The sequence below is a fragment of the Phascolarctos cinereus genome, unplaced genomic scaffold (genome assembly GCF_003287225.1).
Source record: "Phascolarctos cinereus isolate Bilbo 61053 unplaced genomic scaffold, phaCin_HiC Scaffold_2;HRSCAF=192, whole genome shotgun sequence".
NCBI classification, from domain to species: Eukaryota; Metazoa; Chordata; class Mammalia; order Diprotodontia; family Phascolarctidae; genus Phascolarctos; species Phascolarctos cinereus.
This window is the reverse complement of record NW_027555625.1, coordinates 58121415-58136832: the sequence shown is the minus strand read 5'-3', so window position 1 is coordinate 58136832 and position 15418 is coordinate 58121415. Positions and strand designations below refer to the sequence as shown.

Below are 15418 nucleotides of genomic sequence, written 5' to 3'. Positions count from 1 at the left end.
CCTCCTGGCTGAGGCTGTATTTTTCTAATTGCTCCCCCCCCCAACACACATTACATCATATTTAATTTTACATTCACTTATTTGTGTATGTTTTGTTTCTCCCCATAGAAAGCAAATTCCCTGAGAGTACAGACTTGCAATTTTATCTTTGTACTTCTAATGCCTAGCACATGTTTGTTGCATAGTGTTTGATAAATGGGCAGCTAGGTGGCACAGAGTACTTGACCTGAAATCAGAAAGACTCATCTTCCTAAATTCAAATCTGGTCTCAGACACTAGCTGTGTGACCCTGGGCAAGTCACTTTACCCTGATTGCCTCAGCAGAAAAAAAAAATCAAGAGGTTAACATAACTAGGAACTCCAGCTCTTGGAGCATTCCAGGAACAGGAATCATCCTGAACAAAGGCATTATGTCTTTATACTTTTACCAAAATACCCGTTGGAACGTGGGGGTGAGTGTGGTCCAACCTGGACCCGAGTACTGTAGAATAAGGCTGGAAAGGTAGAGTAGCACAAGAGAGCGGGAAAGTCTTGGAACTCAGGCAAAGTAATTAAGAATTTTACTTGGTATGCAGTAGGGAGCCAGTGAGGATATTGGAGCAGATGAATGCCATGTAGATAGGTAAGGTAAGGAAAACTAATCTGAGAACTGTGGAAAAGGTGGATTGGCGAGGGGGAGACTGAAGGTAGGAAGACTTAGGACCATCTTAGAAGACCCTCATTTTGCAGATGAGGAAACTGAAGCACGAATAGATTAAGCAATTTGCCCAGAGTCACACAGCTAGTAAATGCCTTTCAAAGGATTTGAATCCAAGTCTTCCTGACTCAAGACCGGTGCCCTCTGCCCTCTTGCAGTGATCTAAGTGATGGTTTAGAGACTGTGCTAAGGTGGTGGCAGAAAGGAGAGAGCAGATGTGAGAAATGGATGTTATCCATAACGATAACCTGGAGGAGCGCTGAGGGAGTCAGGACACACAAGCAGGTAAGTCCCAGCCTCAGAATCTTGGCACCTCCCCTAATCACGTGATACCAGACCATTTACTACTCCACCACCCCTCCTCTCTCCCCACCCCTTCTTTCCTGCGTTGGCTGGCTTCCTGCGAAAAGGGGTTCAGCCTTGGCGCTTGCGCAGTACAGAGAGGTTCTGTGGACTGACAGCTGGGCTTGCGGGCGGTGCGAATTAGGAGAACCTGGGTGCTGCTGCTGTTGCGGCGGGGGGAACTGGAGGCAGCCTGCCGGGCCAGCCCGCCGCGGTAAGACGGGCTCGCCACCGACGCCGCAGCCCGAGGGTGGGAAATATGCTGTCCTACCCGGCTCACCCGGCCTGGAGCCAGCGCAGCGCAGTGCGGTGGGGGGCGGGAAGAGGGACCTGTCCAGCCGCGGACAGCCAAAGGATTGCGGTGGGGGGTGTCTCATGAGGGATGCATGGGGATGGGGAGCAGATTTCAGGGTTTGGGGTTAGAGTGCGGAGAGATCAGTTCGACTGTGGGGGTGAGCTCGGGCTTCGTGGGTGGCATGAGGCTTTAAAGGTCTCTGGAGGGTTGGAAGGGCATTAGGGTTCCTGGATGGATGGCGGGAGGGGGCAATGATCAGAAATGATGTGGCCCCTTAGGAGCTCTGCGCGATTAAGGAGCTCTGTGCGGTCACAAGAGGCAACCCGGAGTGTGTTGAGGGGTTGAGGGAGAAGATTGTAGGGATTTATGGGAATGGGGGGGTTCTCTGCAAAACCTAGGTCAGTTCGGGAATTAAAAATGGCAAAGGATTCTCCCCCCCCCCATGCGAGTACTGTCTAGGGAGAGGGGGTAGTTAGGAGGAGGGGGCAGGTCTTCCCGGGAGAAAGGGCAGAATGCCTGGGCAATGGGGTATCGTGGACTTGTGCCCTATGGTGCCCCGTGTTCCCACAGGGCTCGAGAAATAAGTCTGCAAAGCTCCATCCAATGCCATTGGGGTCTTTTGCTTCTTCTTTTTTTTCCTTTTCCAAGTTTTCCTTCTCCCTGCCTCCGTGCCGGGCTGCTTGGCCAGAGACCCCACCTCCTCGAGGCCCCCCCACCCCCAACTCTCTGCACTGCCTCAGTTGGGTTGAGGGCTAGCGCACTGAGTACTACATCTCCTTCCCGGGCCCCGGGACAGCTGTTAGCGTGTGCGCTAGAGCAGCTTCCAAGGCAGACAGACGCCTTTGGAAGCGGGAGCAGAGCGGCTTACTTTCTCTCTTGTTCGTCGTTTGCTTCCCGAAGTTTGCAGGATTTTAGAGGGGGAAATGGGAGCGGGGGGTGGGGGTGGCAGGAGCCAGACGAGACTTTGCTGTGTGAATCGTCGGCCTCGAGCCCCCTTTAGTTTGGTGCTCGGGGCCAAGGCTAGGTGCAGAATCCCGCCTCTTCTCTGGCCCAGGTGAAGGAGGTGTCACTGACGTGGAAGATGTCGCTGTGGTGAGTCAGTGTTCCCTGCGCAGGCCAACAGCTGTCAGGGCCACAGCTGCTTTAAATCATGCGGCGGACCTAAGCCGGTGTAACTTCCCACCAGCCAGGGCTGAAGGTTCAAGGAGTTGGAGCTATACACACTACACTCGGATTCAGCCCAATAAAGGGAAACAGTTAACAGAAATCAAAATTTCTTTTTCTTTAAAACTAAAATTCATCTCCTGTTCTGGTCTCCCTGTCCTCCGCCCGTCCCCACCTTCATTCACCTTTTGGCGGCTGCTGACAGCCTTTGAGTACATGCCTCCCCTTTGTGGATTATTAGAACTACTGTCCTGGTTTGTGTTGGTAAGACTGCCTCAGGAAAAATGTTGCTTTTGATATTTTCCATTGAAAAACCAAGTGGCTTTGATCTCTAGGATTTATTAAGTCCTTATTGTGTGCTAAGTGCAGGGAATACAAAGAAAGGAGCAAAATAAAATAAAAACAATCCGCACTATAGCATACCTGTCAAGTAGTCATGTACCTTCTGCTTGGATAAAGGAGGGAGGTCCTACTACCTTCTGAGGCAGGCAATCCACATTTGGCCTTCTTTAATTATTAGGAAGTTTATTCTGACATGAAGCCTAAATCTACCTCTATGGATTTCCATCCTTATTCCTGGTTCCACTCTTAGGGGATCAATGGAACATTGATTCTCTCCTGACAGCCCTCCAAATACTTGCAGACAGCCATCTAGAAGACCCTTCCTCATGAATAGGGTTTTATGGATTTACAGCTAAGGCAGGCTCCCAGGGAAATTCATTTTAGGGTCATCATAAAGGGGGTGGTAGAGGTTAGAGTTGGGGCAAACCACTCTGTAAACACTTGCCCCCTTATGTAATTGTACATCCTAGGGAGCCTTGAAGAGGGGGGAGGTCTTTAAAGGGCACCCTCTGAAGAGGGTGTGGAACAGTTTGATGGGGAGGCACAGGCCCTCTGTCAGGGATCTGTGTGTGGGAGGGCTAATTAGGGACTGATTGTATTATATGAGTCTTAGGTCTTTAAGAAAAATAATAATAAAAGTTCCCAGCTGGCAGAGCTCCCCTCCTCCCTGAGTCACTGGCCAACTTCCTAACCCTGGAGCGGAGCGGCCCGCCCCTAATTTCAAGGCAGCCTTCTGCTTTCCACTGCTACTGATTAGATTTGTTTGTGAGTATTTAAGAAACCCAGAAGGAAGTAGAGTTGGGAGAAGTCCATTTTGCTTAAGTGAACAGGATTTCCAAATACTTAGTCTAGGTGGCTTCTGAAGCAGTGATGCAACACAGAGCATTTTAATTCTGGCCCAACTCATCCGATAGTTTTCCTTGCCCTCCACCCTAGAGAGAAATAGGATGGTTGTGAAATTGAGGGTGCTGCCTTCTTACTTACCTTTTCCAGTTTTCATTCGAGATCAAAAGTTGTTAGAGCCAGAAGAGAGCTAGCTATCCCTTCCATTTTCTCAATGAGAAAAGGACCTCTAAAAAGAAGCAATGGCTCGGTGGTGCAGTGGATAGAGCACTGGCCCTGCAGTCAGTAGGACCTGAGTTCACATCTGCCCTCAGACATGTGACATTAGCTGTGTGACCCTGGGCACATCACTTAATGCCATTCCCTAGCAAAAAAATAAAAAAATAAAATTTAAAAAAGGTAAAAGAAAAGAAAAGAAACAATGACTTGCACAAGTTCCTACAGGTTGTAAGTGACAGGGCTGGGACATAAATCTCCATGTATTTATTTGAATGCCAAAGTCAATGGCGCTTCTATTATAACGTGCTGCCTTTGCTTAAGGAGGTTTTCTCCAAGGCACCATGAGACAGCGAAAGCTGTACTAGATTTGAAATGACCTGAGTTTGAATCCTGCCTGGGCAGAATTAACTATGTGACCTTGCAAATCACTAAACCACTCTATACCTCAGTTCTTAATTTGTAAAATAAGGTGGCTGGACTAGTTGTGCTTCTAAGGTCCTTTCACTGTCCAGATTTATGATCTTAGGAATAAAAACAAGTTGAGTTTTACACAGATGTCACAGAATATAGATGGGAGGTTGGGGCTGAGGCAGGGAGAAGGATGCACATCAACTTTAGTGACCTTGGGCAATTCAGTTAAATTTCCTGGATTTCAATTTCCTTGTGTAGAAGGAGGAGATTTCTAAGGTCCTTTCTATGTTAATTTCACATGATGTCTGTGAGGAAAACATTAGGGTCTGCTGGTTATTCATTGGAAGGTGTTTGGAGATGCCGTGTTTTGAAAGTCAAAGAAACTTAGCTGAGGTTGCATAAACGAAAGGAAGATTTATGCAACAGATAGTATAGAGTGGTGAAACTGGCTAGTAAGGGGGATTTTTTTTTTAAGGCTGTAATTCATTGTTCTAATGCAAGGAATAGCAACCATTGCAAAGAAGAATGCTAGGATCTCTCAAACCTGGCTCTGCCTTATCAAGGAAGAAAGTGGGTTTTTTGGAGGAAGGAATGAGTTAATGGTAGCCTCTTAGTGGCTTTTGGTGATGGAAGAAGTGATGGGAAAGGACCTGGAGAGGGGAGCATGGCTCCCTATAAATGTCAGTGGGGGGATGGCAGGGGTTTATAAGCCCAAATGTCATCATTGATCATAAATTGCACATTGGTTCATAACAGGTAGAGCTCTGTGTCTATAGATCCTAGAGGTTATTTAGTCTAGCCCCTTTAGAAGTGGAGATCCTGAAAGACCTTCAACTTTGGTCACATAGTGATTTAGGATTAAGATTGTAGGGTACCTAAGCTGGGTTCTATGCTATGACTTGAGGTTAATAATCACTTCTTCCCTTTGGGCCTCAGCTTAGGCCATCCTTGCAAAGGGAGAACTTCACTGGGGTTGGGAGAAGACTCACATGTGACTGTCATTCATACGTCTTTGAAATAATTGACTGCTTCTCTATATAAAATGGCATTGCTATGTGCTTTGATTTGAAGAAAGCTTAACAGCTTTGAGAAGCCAAGCTTTCCCAGGGATAAAGTTGCTTGCTGGAGGTATTTCATCCAAGTAATGGAGTTTTGATTTGTCACATTAGATGTCCCTCGCATCTAATCGGGCATGAATGTTTGTTAATTCTCTTGTTTGTTCAATCATTTCAGTCATGTCCAACTCTTTGAGACCCCACTTGAAGTTTCCTTGGCAGAAATAACTGGCATGGTTTGCCATTTCTTTCTCCAGCTCATTTTACAGATGAGAACTGAGTCAAACAGGGTTAAGGGTCACACAGTAGATAATTGTCTGAGGCTGGATTTGAACTCATGAAGATGAGTCTTCCTGATTCCAAGCCCAGCACTCTATCCAGCCACCTAGCTGCCCTGTGGGTTATAGGACAGACCCTTGACATAAAAGTGAAGCTGGCATAGCTTATCTTTGCTTCTCTTCCATATTTCCTTTTTGAGGCTTTTTGTACTCCTGGAGTTCACCATCCGTACCAGGTACCCCGGGCTTGTATCCTTTCCCCTGCCTCTCAGAGCCCTGTTGCAAATGCCTGTCACTGGTTACAAGGCGGGCAGGTTGAGAATGTAGATAGTTCATAACAATCCATTCCCCACTAAGTTAAATTATAGGTGGATAGGTAGTGTCATCTTCATATGCAAAAAGCAGCACATTTTGGGTTAATGTTTCTGGTTTTGGGGACAATTTACTTCTCAAAGGAAGAAGTGATTCAGAGGTAGAAGTGTCAGGGCAGGTACTTACGGAGCAGGATGGGAAGATCTTACATAACTCAAAGTGTTTTAATCCGCAGGGGGTTGGGGAACTGATTCATAGCATGCTCTGCTTCAGCATCCTGAAGAAATCAGGATGAGTGGTAGAGGCTAAAGGCCTGTCTAGCTCTAAAATTCCATTATTTTATGACTCATTGGAGAAGAGGGATGACTTGAAGGAGACAAATAAATAGGGAAGAAAAGAGAGAAGCAAGGCCTTTCCCTTTTTTTTAAATAAACAAATCTGCTTTAACATCGTTGATTGGTGAAGTGATGGGCATAGAGCCTAGAGGTCCATATTCCTTGGCAAAAGCTTTGCTCCAGCCAGGTGCAGTTTGAGGAAGCTCTGCTGAGCCCTGTACCACAGCCAGCCGTGACTCAGGAGAAATGACTCAACAGTGGTTAAAATGGCCAATGAGCCGGAAAAAAAATTTTATAAGAGAATAGAAAGGCTTTCAAGGGATCATTACTTGGTAGCTGAAATGAGCCCACTGAGAAGCTAATGCTGGTGCAGGGAAAATGCCAGAATAAATGAACCTCACTGATTGTTAAGCCACCAGAACAGAGACGGGGTGCCCACCCCAAGATGTAAAGCTGAAGCAAATAAAGAATATAAGACAGATGGAAGCAGTGCCCGACCTGAATTTGTATTCCTCTGGCCCAAATGAGAATAAGAATAATTGCCAGATTTCCATTTAATGCTTGTGTTTTTTGCTACCAGATCCTCTGTGAGATAGGGAGTTATAGGAAGCCAAATTAAAAAAGGAGAACAAAGGATAACTGGGGAAAAAACAAATTTCCCAAGGGGGAAGAGAATAAAATAAAAATGATAATAATATAACAAAATAATTTTGGTTTTTTATTAATTAATTTTAGTTTTCAACATTCACTTCCATTAGCTTTTGAGTTTTAAATTTAATAGCCCCAATTTTGAAAGCACTTGAAGGTTGACTCTCTTCCCCACACCCTTATGAGATAGAAAATGTAAGTATTATCCCCATTTTATAGATGAAGAAACAGAATCTAAGAATGGAAGTGACTTGTAAATGATAGAACCAAGACTGGTCCCCAATGTCATGACTCCCAGCCCAGTGCACATTTTGCTACCCCATGAGCTCAATAAATAAAACAGTGAAACAACGAGCTGGTCTCCTTGCCTCTCCTGTACCTCTCTTCCCCTTGTCCCCTCCCTCCAGCTCCAGATTACATCCAGAAGCCCTAAAGTCTAGCACCATAAGAGACTGAGGAGTTCTAGAGAAATGAGTTTTCACTATCTTCTCTAAAGATGCAGGCACACACCTTCTCTGGAGTTCATAATCTTAGAAATGCCAAGAACATTGACAACTTAAGTGACTTGCCCATGGTCCCCCAGTCAATACATTTCAGAAGTAGACCTGGAATTCAGGTCTTCCTGCCTCCAGGGCCAGCCTGTTGTGATCTAATGATGCCCTACTAAGGGACAGCAAACAGTTTGTCCTCATGATAAACAGCTCTGGTTGTTATGCAAGGAAACATTTAAATATGAAGACCCACCAGGTAGTTTGGGGAGTGGGGGATGGGGTTTGGGGAGAAGAAGGAAGAAGCTTTTTTGGTGTGAGTTATAGAGGGGACAGATGTTCTCCAGATTTCAAGTAGAGTTAGTGATTTTTAGAAAAGGGTAATTATAACATGGGGAAATACAGTATCCAGATTTAGGGTTCAACCCTCAATTTAGGATCTGGAAAGGGGCCTCAGGAAGGACACTTTGGCTGAGGGATTCCCCTTTTTTTTTTTTTTTGCAATTGGGGTTAAGCGATTTGCCCAGGGTCACACAGCTAGTAAGTGTCTGAGGCTGGATTTGAACTCAGGTCCTCCTTGACTCCAGGGCCAGTGCTCTATTCTCTGTGCCACCTAGATCAGGGGTTCTTTATCATTTTTGTGTGCTATGGACACCTTTGGCAGTCTGGTGAAGAGCCCTTCTCAGCGTGATACTTTTATCAGGATTTTTATAGGATTACAAAAGGGAACCAATTACGAAATGTAGTTTTAAAAATATTTTTAACAAAACCACACACAGGTTCATGGATCTCAGGTTCACTCCTGCTCTAATCCAACTTTTTAGGAGAAAGGCAACTGGGGGCTAGGGAGAGGTAAGGTCAGAGAGCTAGTTAGTGGATTTCTGGACAAGAATGAAAGCAAAGTGGAGTAATTTAGGGACCCTGACCCAATGTAATGCAATGTAAGCAGATTTATAAGGGAGGCACTTTGGACAGGGTTATATTCAAAGGAGACTCTCAATTGACATTCTTTCTTTGTTCTTTTTCTTAAGAATGCAGTCCAGGAATCTTCTAGGGGAAGCAGGTCAAAATTTAGATGCCCGCTACCCTCAGGCCTATTGGCCAAATGGAAATGAAGCTTTAAAAAGACACCTTCCATTTATGCTGTGTATGACTTATATGCACTTTTTTTTTTTTTGCACATTATTTCCCCCAGTAGAACGTGACCTCGTTGAATGCAGGATCTGATTTTTGCCTTTGTATCCCCTGAGCTTGGTACACAGCAAATGCTTAAATACTCCTTGTCTGACTGACAGAGCTAATTAAATTCACTATAAAAAGGTGACCACGAAGTTATTTCATTGCCAAAGAATACTAACAGTCAATCTTGGGAAGAACTGCATGATTTCAGTTCATCTTAAAGGTAGGATGGCCAGGCCATCTGGGGCATAACACAGTAGACACCATCTTGAAAACTCTGAAGCAAGGGTGAAAATCATACTGATGACTCAACGTTTTTTTCCCCAATTTTATTGTTATCTTTTGTTTTGACATCACCTTCATTTCCCCGACTATTCCTCCCCATTCAGGAAACCATCTCATATTACAAAGCAGAAAAAGGAAAGAAGAGAAAGAAGGCAGTTTGACAAAAACGAACCAACACATTGATCAAGTCCAATAGTCTACACGTCTAGAAGATCCCCATCCAAAGCCCCCTGTTCCTTCAGAGAAAGGAAGTAGGTGTATTTCTTTGAAATTTCTTCTTTGAAACCGTAGTTGATTATTATAATTACCTAGAATCCAGATGGGTGGGAGTTCAGGTGTTGTTGTTGTTGTTTTAATTTTTATAGCGGTGATGGGATGGTGGTTCTTTCTGTTTCTACTGTGGCAGGATAATTGTTTTTCTGATGAGATGAATAAGAGCCATGAAGCCAAAAAAACTAAGCGGAGACTTTTGATCTTTTGACTTCCCCAGCTTGACTTTGAGCTTCTCCAGGGTAGGCACTATTGATTAATTCAGTAAGCATTGATTAAGCACCTACTGTGTGCCAGGCACTGTGCTAGGTGCTAGGGATACAGGACAGATACCAAAAAAAAAACACCCACAGCAATCTTAACTCTCAAGACACCTAAGTGTCTTGAGATATTTATATACATAAGAACATTTGATTTGAGAATTTATATATTTGAGAATGTTTTGATTTGAGAATTTATATATATAAATACATTTGATTTGAGATAGAAAATGATGGGGAGTAAAGGAGAGAGAGAGCTGTGGCTAGATTGCTTTGGGAAAATGTGAAGAAATGAGTAAATAGTGTTGTGTTTTAGAAAGAGCATGGGGGGGCAGGTAGGTGGCGCAGTGGATAGAGCACCGGCCCTGGATTCAGGACGACCTGAGTTCAAATCTGGCCTCAGACACATAACACTAGCTGTGTGACCTTGGGCAAGTCACTTAACCCCATTGCCTAACCAAAAAAAAAAAAGGAGCACTGGGTTTGGTGTTAGAGGGCCTGGGTTTCCATCCTCCTATCTTGGCCTCAGTTAGGACATCTCTAAACAGGGGTGTTGGAGCAGATAAGCCCCAAGGTCCCTTTTAGTTTTAAATTCTATCCATGCCTTTCCACTAAGAGAATGCAGACAATGTCATATTTACCTTTGTATTTCCAGGATGCCTTGAACATAAGTCCTTAAATTCTATTGAATTTAATTCATTTAACTTCTGCTACGGAATGTTTTCATGGCTTTCTATGCTTATACGCATATGAACTTGCCTAGTCACTACAGAGGAAGGACTATTTTTTGCCTCACTCTTTACCATATACCTCATTCCAACTATATTTGGTGATGGGATTGGGGTATGTATTATATACAATGTATGTTTATATGCTGCATAAAATATTGGTTAACAGTTTCAAGAGTCAGTGTAGAGTGGTAGGTAGAGAGCTATCCTAAAAGCCAACACCATCTTGGCTGTGTGACCCTAGGCAAATAATTTAATTTCTTAGTGCCCCAGGTAACTCAAGACTATACAATATGTGGCAGAAAGGGTACTGACCCTGCATTGGTAGAGGGAATTTCCTCACCAGGAGCTTCTGACTGCAGTGAAATCACAGGTGCAGTCTCTTTCCTATCCCTAAAACAGGGTTAGAACTGAATGATTGGGTAGGGTACCATACTAGTTTGTAAATGAATGAAGCACAGGACACTTGAGCGTGAAAAGCTCTGAAATATTAGCTCAGTAAATGTAAAGCACAATAATAAACATGCAATTGTTTTGTTTTGTTTCCTTATTGATACTCTATAGCAGGGATGAAATCATCTGTGTAGAGGATTCCCACTGGGACTGCTCCCTCCTGATTCAGTGTATGCACTCACGTGCTCTGCAGTTTCTGATCTTAGAGCTGTCTGGGGTACTACAAAGTTAAAAGATTTGCCCCCCGGGTCACAGTTAATGTGTTAGAGGCTGGACTTTCCTGACTGAAATCGGCTCTTTCTACTAATTTATTTGTTATTTGGAGCCATGTGACATAATGGAAAGGGGATCAGCTTTGGAGTGAAGAAGACACAGGTTCCAGTCCTGACTCGGAGTAGCTGTGTGACAGTGGGAGCAAGTCATCAAACTCTCTGCCAGATGTTAGAAGGGGCTTCCCAGCTGGGAAGTTCCCATGCTGGCAAAATCAAAGGGAAAAAAAAGCAGAATCAAATCAAATCAAATCAAGTCAGAGCAGAGCTGGTCCAACTTTTGATCTTAGAGTACAAAGTTCTCTCTTTTGACACTTTGATGCCCATGCTTTACCCTGAGGCAGGGGTGGTGGACCTGCAGCCTTGAGGACACATGTGACCTGCACTTGAGGATGTGGAGGACCACACGTGGCTTTGAGGCTGCGCTTTCACCATTCCTGTGGCCTAAGGACATTATAATCTGCCTTCCTGTGCACTGATAACTTTCTCATCAAAAAGTCACAACCAAGGGAGGAAAAAATGGTTTTTGATTAAGATACTTGTAACAATTGACAGTCTTTAGTTTTATTGTTGCCTTTTATTAATAGAAGACAGTCTCACTTTCTAGGGTCATTTTGCAGAATTTCAATTTTATGAACTTAATGCTTAAGCAACCTCTGCTCAAAGTCTTGTGATATTTCACTGTGGCATAGAGGTGTACTGACTGACCTTGGCTACTCAGGCTGTTAATGGACTGTCTGTTCTAGTAGGTCCCGGTGGGTCATGACTGAAAGATTTCCAGTAAGATCCAGTCTTGTCTTGTTACCTGAGAACCAAGGGTGAAGAAGCTGCCCTTTAGAATATCTATAGGGCCGTGAACTTTTCAGCCAGAATAACTGAAACCAACACCCAAGACATAAAGGGGTTTCAGTTTGGAAGAAGGAGCAACACCAAAGCTGATGAAACAATGAATCCTAGAAGGATTGAAGAAAAACTAATAAAGGAATGGTTTGGAAACATCCAACTGGGTATCTTCCGTACATGTGTATTCTAGGCCTGTTGGTTTCCTGCAGCCAATATCTTTCTGGTCTTCTCTTGGATACTTCAAGACAACACTCAATTTTTTTCAATTAAAAATCTCTCTCCCAACTCCCCTCATTATAAAAGAAAAACAAACCCCTTTTAACGAATATTCATAATCAGACCACTCTTAAAGAGCTTTCCTCCCTCCTAAATAAAGAACAGACCCAACAGGGATAGGTTTTCAGTTAAAACATTTGAGGTTAAGCCAGAAAATTGGCTTCAATTTCAAGCTATAAGTTAGAGTCCCATGGGGAAAAAAGAGACACAGAGAAGGCCTTGCAAGGAGACAGTACTCAATACACTTAAAGCAAGCTTTCTAAAGCTATTTAAGTATATATATTTATTTTGGCTGCTTTTCACATAAGTATAAATAAGTCTCTGCTCACTCCATGTTCCCAGGTATTTTTAAAGAGATGGAATGTTTACTTTTAAATTCAATATGACTGTTGGAGCCCATAAGTGCAATTATGTTTTAAAATTTTCGCTTCTTTTTTTTTTATTGTGTCCTTAGATGAAATCATGAATCCATGTCAGTGTAGGCACTGGCTCCATCAGTGAAGATTTTCCACTCATCTGTCTCTGCCCTCTGATTCTGTCTGATTCTTGTCCATATGTTTCCACAAATCCTTTATTAGAGACACTAGTCAATCTATTTGAGGACTTTCTTTGGCTCTTTGTACATTCGTGGAGACTCATTGCATCCCTGGGGTGGTCAGTCTGTTAAATTTGGTCTTACTGGATGACTAGCTTATGCTGTGTGTTTACAAATATAATATGTATCTCTGTCTAACAATCTATACACACCCCTTGGACAAGTCTTACAGCAAGCCTTGATTTGGGCATCTAAGAAAGCATGTTGTTTACTTAAAGCTAGAGAGGAAGGGAAAGAATGTTTTTGGTGAAAACATTGGTGAGATACACAGTAAGGAAGAGGGGTCTAGTTAGAACAGAAGGCCCATTCTGGAGAATAGAGAGTAAGATAGTGTCATTTGGCTAGAGGCCCTTGAACATCAGGTTGAGTGGTTTGGATTTGACCCAGTAGGTGATAGGAGCCATTGTAGATCCTTGAGCAAGAAAATGAGTTCTTAAAGCATTGGGTTTTTTTGTAAATTTTTTTCATTAATTTATTTTGATTTATCAACAGTCACTTCCATAAGCTTTTGAGTTTTAAATTTTTCTCTTCCTCCCTCCCCAAGATGGTGTGCAATCTGATATAGGCTATACATATACATTCTTACTAAACATATTTTCACATTAGTCATGTTGTAAGGAAGAATTAGAACCAGTAGGAGGAACCACCAGAAAGAGGAAACAAAACAAAACAGAATAGCAAATAGAATGCTTCTGTCTGCATTGAAACTCCATATAGTTCTTTCTTTGGATGTAGATAGCATTTTCCATCATGAGACCTTTAGAAATGTCTTAGGTCCTTGCATTGCTGAGAAGGGCTAAGTCTATTAAGTTATTTATCACACAACGTGGCTGTTACTGTGTATAATGTTCTCCTTGTTCTTCTCACTTCACTCAGCATCAGTCCATATAAGTCTTTTCAGGTTTTTCTGAAGTCAGCCTGTTCATTATTTCTTATAGCACAATAGTATTCCATTACATTCAACTTGTTCAGCCATTCCCCAATTGATGGGCATCCTCTCAATTTCCAATTCTTTACCACCATAGAAGGAGCTGCTATAGATATTTTTATACATGGGTCCTTTTCCATTTTTGTATGATCTCTCTGGGATACAGCCCTAGGAGTGCTATTGCTGGGTCAAAGAGTAAAAGCATTTTTAAAAGGTTGTTCTGGCAGTGGTATAGAGGATGGATACTGTTTAAAGGATGGGACATTATTGTAATTAATACCTCAGATGCCTGGACTCAGGATCCCCTTAAGAGTCAAGCAGAACCAGGGGGTGGACATCTGCTCCTACTCCTACTACCCCTACTCCTGCCTTCCCCTTTCCATTGCTTTCCCAAGGAAAGGTAATCAAATTGACCTTTCCTTTGCCCTATGACTGCACTCAGGATTCTTGGGTTTCGGCCAGGCCGAAGACTTCCCTGAGCAGCACTCCTTCCTCTATAGTAATTCTTCATATCAGGCCCACTTCCAATGTCTTTCTCCCAGTCCTTCCATCGCGCCTTCTAGAATGTCTATTTTTAATAAAATGTGCTTTTTACTAGATCTGTGCCCTCCCACCCAAAATGACTCTGCATAGACGTCATATTGCTGTACATGTTGTTCCCACAAATAGAATGTAAGCAGGGCCTGTTTTATTTTGTGTTTTTATGTCTGGTGCTTAGCACATAGTAGATACTTTTTGTACTCAGTCCAGTTCAGCAAACACTTATAAGCACCTCCCATTGGCTAGGCACTGGGGGTATAGCTTACATTCTGCTACAAAAGGCGAGTTTTGTCCTAAAAACATGCCCACAGAGAAGTTGAGGATAAGGTAAGTTGAAAAGGATGAGAGAGCCCAAACAGCTGGAGAGACTAGAGTAGGCTTCGCAGTGGCCAAGGTACCTGGGCTGAGCCTGAAAGGAGGAAGATAAGCATTCCAAGAGGCAAAGATGAGAAGGGAATCATTCCTGGCATTGGGGCATCACAGGGGCAGGAGAAGCAGGGCAGAACTCAGGGAACAGCCCATTGTCCACTTTGACCAAGACCACAGAGCTCAAAAAAGGGAAGTAATAGGAAATAAGTCTGCTAGGCAGGCTGCCGAGGGCCTTAAATCCCAGGCTGATGAGTTCATATCTTGGTGAATACAGGGTGTCCCAAAAGTGTCAGTGCTGGCTTAAGGTTTAATAACTTAAAGCTTTAAAGTTTAATAACTTGAAATGGCACTGAGACTTTTGGGACACCCTGAGTAAAGATCAGAGAGTTGTTGAAAGTGTTTCGGGCCAAGAAACAACAATGTCAGTTTTGGCAGCCATGTGAAGGTTGGTTTTGATGGTAAAGGGAATGGAATCATGGAGGCTAGTTATAATAGGGGCAGCATGGCCTAATGGATAGGGCTGACTTCAGAACCAGGCAGACCTGGTTCAAGTCCCCCCAGTGACACACTGGCTGTGTGACCTGGGTGAATCACTAAACCTCTCAGTGTTCAGCTCTCTAAAACTACAAATTGTAGAGAAAATGCCAACCTGCATTGGTAGAGAGATTTTTCCACTCTGAAAGTTGCCTAAATCAATGAAATTATATAGTATATGTGATAATAATCACATATGGTATAATAATATAATGGCAGTTCCTATCACTGTACAATTGTGCAGGTGAGATGTAACAAGGGACGGAACTAGGGTGGTGGCCCAGGAAGCAGAGAGGAGTTGATGTGAGGGAAGTAGGATCAACTAGACCTGGTCATTGATTAGCTATAAGGCGCAAGAGAGGTAAGAAGCTAACTGGGAGAAAGTGTGTGTGGCTGACTCAGTGTGTGGACTGGGGCCAAGAAAGCTGCTCTGTTCTTGTTTGGGAGCTCATGTCTCCCT

At 43.4% G+C, this 15418-nt stretch overlaps 1 protein-coding gene across 3 annotated transcripts in view; it reads left to right on the top strand.

The window, feature by feature from the left end:
• The first annotated feature begins 1103 nt into the window (after nt 1–1103).
• KIAA0513 (KIAA0513 ortholog) overlaps nt 1104–15418 on the top strand; it is a 68372-nt gene continuing 54057 nt past the window's right edge. For 2 of the 3 annotated variants that reach the window (XM_020989244.2, XM_020989241.2), the window contains exon 1: nt 1104–1253. The gene's annotated coding sequence lies outside the window, so the exon portion shown is untranslated. Of the gene's footprint in view, nt 1254–8997; nt 9145–15418 lie in introns of all 3 variants that reach the window. The other variant, XM_020989242.2, reaches the window with a different exon arrangement.